Below are 6000 nucleotides of genomic sequence, written 5' to 3'. Positions count from 1 at the left end.
CCTCTCTCTCTCTCTCTCCTCTCTCTCTCTCTCTCTCTCTCCTCTCTCTCTCTCTCTCTCCTCTCTCTCTCTCTCTCTCTCTCTCTCTCTCTCTCTCTCTCTCTCTCTCTCTCTCTCTCTCTCTCTCTCTCTCTCTCTCTCTCTCTCAGCTGTTCCTACGTCACCAGAACAACAGCGATAACTTGCTAACCAGTAAATTCATAGCACGACTCATTCATCCAAGCATATAACAGACAGACATTACCTCCACAATTGGTGATGGCTGCTGGTGGCGGCTTTGTGTGTGTGTGTGTGTGTGTGTGTGTGTGTGTGTGTGTGTGTGTGTGTGTGTGTGTGTACACAAAACATGTGATCAGGCTTTGAGGTAAAGATCATGCATAATTAAGAAGGAGCATTGGAAAATTTCGGGGTCAAAGGAAACTCCATAATGAGGTAAAGAGACAGTAATAGGTAATACAAAGCTCAGAGGTCATTGAGAGTAAGGAAAGGCCATCAGTGGGGTCAAAGAGGTCAGAAGCAAGGTCGGAGAGGCGAGCAGTGCGGTCAGAAAGGAAAGCAGTGGGGTTAGAGAGTGATAATCTGCCAGACCCAAAAAGGGGGGGGGGGGGACACATGGGATAGGAAAAGTGATGACCAGAAAAAGATTACAGGTATTCTCACGTGAATACAGGCTCGAGAGACAGTCACGCAAATTTAGCATTACTGTAGGCTTGGGAAGTTCCAAATGGGGAGGAATCGACCATGAAAGTAATCTTTCAGAGTAATGCACCAGTGAAGTATACACTGGCTGGGAAGTCAAAACTGAGAGACAGAGGGACTTACCATATGGTATACAATAGCCAAGACATGTCAAAGGAGAATAGCAAAGAAGCATAAGTCCCTGGACCTACACTGTTTCTGATATATATAAATCTGTGGATTTACTCAGGAATCTGTACACCAGTAGACTAACAGTTGAGAGGCGGGACCAAAGAGCCAACTCCCTGCAAGCACAACTAGGTGAGTACATACAGGGACCTGATAGCTGAGTAGATAGCGCTCTGGACACGTAATCCTAGGGTCCTAGTGGGATCCCGTGATCGCAGAAACAAAATCGGCAGAGTTTCACCTTGATGCCCCTGTTACCTAGCAGTAAATAGATACCTGGGAGTTAGACAGCTGTTACGGGCTGCTTCCTGGTGTGTGTGTGTGTGTGTGTGTGTGTGTGTGTGTGTGTGTGTGCGCGCGCGCGCGCGCATGTGAGTGCAGCTGTCACACAGAGACTGAGTGCACATGCATACAAATGCCCTCTGATTGAGAGCATTCAGAATTCACGGTTATATTTTTCCCATTCGATAGTGAGCTTTGAATGATGTATTTGTGTGAGTTTATATGCATTCATGTATGTAGTTGTGTGCTTGTTTGTTTGTCTACATATGCTTTTGCGCCTTGGAATGTATACATGTATATTTGTATTTCATTGCATACATGTATATTAATGTATACATGAATGTTTAAATACTTCATTGGAACCAGAAGATCTCTCGGCTCCACTGGTATAAGGACCCCAAGATGGGGGTCTGCTTCATGACTCTCACAGTCATGAAGCAGACTAGCTGCCCTTACAGCCAGTAGTGGAGGGCAGCTAGTCTCCCTCTCAGCCAGTAGTGGAGGGCAGCTAGTCTCCCTCTCAGCCAGTAGTGGAGGGCAGCTAGTCTCCCTCTCAGCCAGTAGTGGAGGGCAGCTAGTCTCCCTCTCAGCCAGTAGTGGAGGGCAGCTAGTCTCCCTCTCAGCCAGTAGTGGAGGGCAGCTAGTCTCCCTCTCAGCCAGTAGTGGAGGGCAGCTAGTCTCCCTCACCACATACAATATTCCAGGGTACAAGACGGATGGCTTCCTTCTCATCTGCAGGAAAGTCAGCGCCAGGAGAGGCTGCATCACTGCAGAAGCCCTCAAGATGCTGCATGTCTTCCCGTGATAGTCCTCCGTAATGGACCTGCACTGCAGTGACACCCATCCCATCCTCCCACAGTGACACCCATCCCATCCTCCCACAGTGACACCCATCCCATCCTCCCACAGTGACACCCATCCCATCCTCCCACAGTGACACCCATCCCATCCTCCCACAGTGACACCCATCCCATCCTCCCACAGTGACACCCATCCCATCCTCCCACAGTGACACCCATCCCATCCTCCCACAGTGACACCCATCCCATCCTCCCACAGTGACACCCATCCCATTCTCCCACAGTGACACCCATCCCATCCTCCCACAGTGACACCCATCCCATCCTCCCACAGTGACACCCATCCCATCCTCCCACAGTGACACCCATCCCATTCTCCCACAGTGACACCCATCCCATCCTCCCACAGTGACACCCATCCCATCCTCCCACAGTGACACCCATCCCATCCTCCCACAGTGACACCCTGGGGGACAAATTTGAAGCTCCACGAGAGAAGATGAAAGATTAACACTGGAAGTGACCAGGAAACGTGCCAAGCATCGGCTCCTGGAGACATTCACAAAGTGTTGAAACTTGTAAGAGTAAAAGTTGTAGTTGCATTACAATTAGAATAAAAACACGTATATTCCATAAATAATAGAAATTGTAAAGAACAGCTACAAAAACATCAAGGGACACGGAATACTAGGGAAGATAAGGAACAGGTTCTGAGACATCAGGGTTCTGGGAGCATAGGTGAAGACAGTATAGGTGGTTGAACCTAGACGGTTGGTGTAAGGGGCTCAAGGGAGTTCGGCCGAGTCAAAACAGAAGCGGAGGAGAGCCGAAGATAAATGGCAGCATCAGAGGCAAGAACAAGGGTGACGAGAACCTCCATAGCGAGGTCAACCGGCTGAGATGGAAGGAGAGATAGGGACATAGACGGAGGAGGTAGTTAGAGGGAAGACTTAGGCCGACTCGTAGGGGAGGAAGGAGAGTAAGCAGGTCTACATTTCCGAGTGAAAAGTGGTAGTTTCAGGTACAGTGTGATAGATTGCATTATCTATCGATAACGGGGGAATGATAATGAGAACGTGCAAACCGAGGATAGCGGGAGGAGGATGGATATCGGTCCGGATGTTTGACCGCCAGGGAGGGCTAAAAACCACAGGGAAGGACCGAGGAGAAAGACTGGAACTAGAGAAGGGCTCACAGTAGACATAGAAGAGCAAAGAGGTGAAGGAGAGATGTAAATATGTCAGAGAAAGACTGGGAAGGGTGGAAACGCTGGCCGTGGATGCCCCAGACCGCAGAGGGGCGGGGGGAGACGGGCAACTGGTGGTGTCGTAGTTTTAGGTTAAGAAACAGTTGTGGGACTGAGGAAGGGGAAAAAGGGTGGGACAGTGGAGAGCGACACAATACACAAGCATACGTCATGTCAGGAGAAGACGTTGGACAGAAGGAAGTGACGTGTATATGGAGACATCAGTATGGGGAATAAAAGCCGGTGGGTCTAGGCCCGTCATAGCTGGAACTATGGATCCTGCTCTTCCATCATAGTCTGACTTCTTCAAACTTGGGTGCGAGTGGTCCGGTGGCCCAAAAGGGAGCTTTGATGGTTTCTTGCCCACGTACAGCGCCAGTAGAGTGAGGCCGAGGCAGCCCCAGGGAATCATAACGGAGTCCCCTCACCACGGGTCCAACCATTTCGGTAGGACGGTAGAGTAACGGTCTCGCTTCATGCAAGTCGGCGTTCAATCGCCGACCGTCCAAGTGGTTGGCCACCATTCCTTTCCACGCGTCCCATGCCAAAGTCTTATCTTGACCCCTTCCCAGTGTTATGTAGTTGTAATGGCTTGGTGTTTTTCCCTAATAATTCCCACCCTTCCCCTCACCACGAAGGTAAATTCCTTAAGGGAGTGGTAAACACTGCTGCAGGTGGCTCCTGCTCTCTGGGAGACTGGCAAACACGCCTAATATTGATGAACCGGCCCATCACCAACAGCAAAAAAACTTAAGATTATTACTTGTTGGAATTTCATTATAAGAGACGATGGTGTTGGCGGAGAGGGTGGCCCCGAGCACCTGCCTGGGTGACAGCTGCTGCTCCCGCCTTCCTCACACACTTGTTAATCCTGACATCCTTTAATGAGGTTGTCAAGTCACCTGATTAAGTATCCATGTATTTGTCACCTCCGTAGATGAGATCAAATGTGTTGGTATTTACGGAATAAATATATATATATCAACATCTGTAAGAGAATGTTTACTAGAGGTTTGGGGCCCGGCGGTTGCCTCATGCAGGTTTCTATGGTTAATCGTAATTGAATGGCAAGTGCCATAGAGTGATTGGGGTTGACCCCCCATGCTCTTAAGTACGATTGGCTCCTATTGCGACAACAAACAACTTCAATGAAGTCCAAAATGTGGATATGATTATCCAGTTGAAGGACGAGTGTTAGAGCTGAAGCTGCTGTCGAGTGCAAGTTCTCGCTCCACGTGCCAGTCCAACTTCCTCTTTGTGTCGCGTCAGGTTAAAATACGCTTGATTTAGCATTTGCGAAATTCAAGCATAAAGGTCAACCATTATTTTACCTTTAATTACTTGTTTGTACATATTCGATACCCAATCAAACCTCTCAATTTAGGTGATTAATATACATATTAGTGAGGCGCTGCTCGGCCTTGTAACTCTTACCTAGTTAGTTGTGTTACAGGTAGTCCAGATACCGTCGAGTGCTTCAGGGGGTCGAGGGTCGTCTTGGCTACGCGGGTATTCTCGGACACTGTTCCCAGAGAGGTCGGTGACCCCCCCCCCTCTAACACGTGGTGATTGCCGGAAGGTCCGGGTCTTCTGAAGTGGTTGTGTTGTTGTGCCTTGTGATTATGTCTCTACTGACACCCCCCCCCCCCCGTGGTGGGGGAAGCTACTGACCTCCCCCATGGTGGGGGAAACAAGGTTGCAACTCTACGGAGCGAGCTTGCCGTATTTCACTATGTTGGCTAAATGAACGCCAATAGTCGATCGTACGGTCGATTTTGTTTGTATAGTACACTTTTACTTGGCTATGTGCACAACAACAGGGCTACAACTGTATCTGTGTACATAAAGTTTCTGGTAAGTCCAGCATGGTTAATTCAAAGCTAAAGACGATTAGCTTTACAAGGTTTTCTGCTCTATCCAAAAGATGGATATGATTTGCATTGCAAGACACCAAAGAGAGTTCCATTATCAAGATGCAAATGTCCTTGAGCATCGTATAATAGGCTATGTTTGTTGTGTTTCGCAGCAGCTGTAGTCAGCAAGGTAAGACGAGAAAAATCGTCACAATGTCATGGATTTGATGGCATACTTGCTTGTTCTCAACGGTTTAAACTAATAGGGGGTCAATAGTTCAGTTTCTCTGTTCACTGAGAGTTTCGTTAGAGAGGCTTACTGCTCCATGATGCCTCTAGTTCCTCCTCCGTCAGCTGGCGCGAGGCAATGCTACCCAATCCAGGCTAATCACACCTGGCGGTGTGCTGCTCATGAAGAATGTATTTGCGCGGCAGATTCAAGATGTGACTGGCGAGGCCATTCATTTGGATGTTATTATTAGCTCAGAGAAACGGATCCTATTAATTGGCACCAGCCCCTGAGACATGGGTTAGCACGACATACACAACCCCCCCCTCTCTCTCTCTCTCTCTCTCTCTCTCTCTCTCTCTCTCTCTCTCTCTCTCTCTCTCTCTAACCCTTGTAATATACAATAACTCACTGTTCAAGAGAGCAGAGAGAACAAAGAGAGAGACAGTCAGGCAGACAAAGGGGATTAGGCAATGAAAAAACTATTTGGAGATGAAGAGTAGCGTTGAAGGATAGACTGGGAGGGTGGAGGTGGTGGGAGAGGTAGGAGAGAGGTGGGAGAGTAGGTGGGTGGAGGAGGTGGGGGGGCTAAGGTGAAGTAGAAAAAGGAAGGGGAGCATCATTGTAATATTTCATGCTCAGCCAGGTGTAAATGTCAGACGCCACCACACACCTCAGCGTCACAACAAATGTCATTTAGTACATGTAGCCATCTCAAATATA

At 48.5% G+C, this 6000-nt stretch overlaps 1 protein-coding gene across 1 annotated transcript in view; it reads left to right on the top strand.

The window, feature by feature from the left end:
- LOC123767558 (neuropeptide CCHamide-1 receptor) overlaps positions 1–6000 on the top strand; it is a 34146-nt gene that overhangs the window by 16340 nt on the left and 11806 nt on the right. The gene's annotated exons all lie outside the window — the stretch shown is intronic.

Source organism: Procambarus clarkii, chromosome 86 (assembly GCF_040958095.1).
Source record: "Procambarus clarkii isolate CNS0578487 chromosome 86, FALCON_Pclarkii_2.0, whole genome shotgun sequence".
Taxonomy (NCBI): domain Eukaryota; kingdom Metazoa; phylum Arthropoda; class Malacostraca; order Decapoda; family Cambaridae; genus Procambarus; species Procambarus clarkii.
This window is presented reverse-complemented; position numbering and strand designations above follow the sequence as displayed.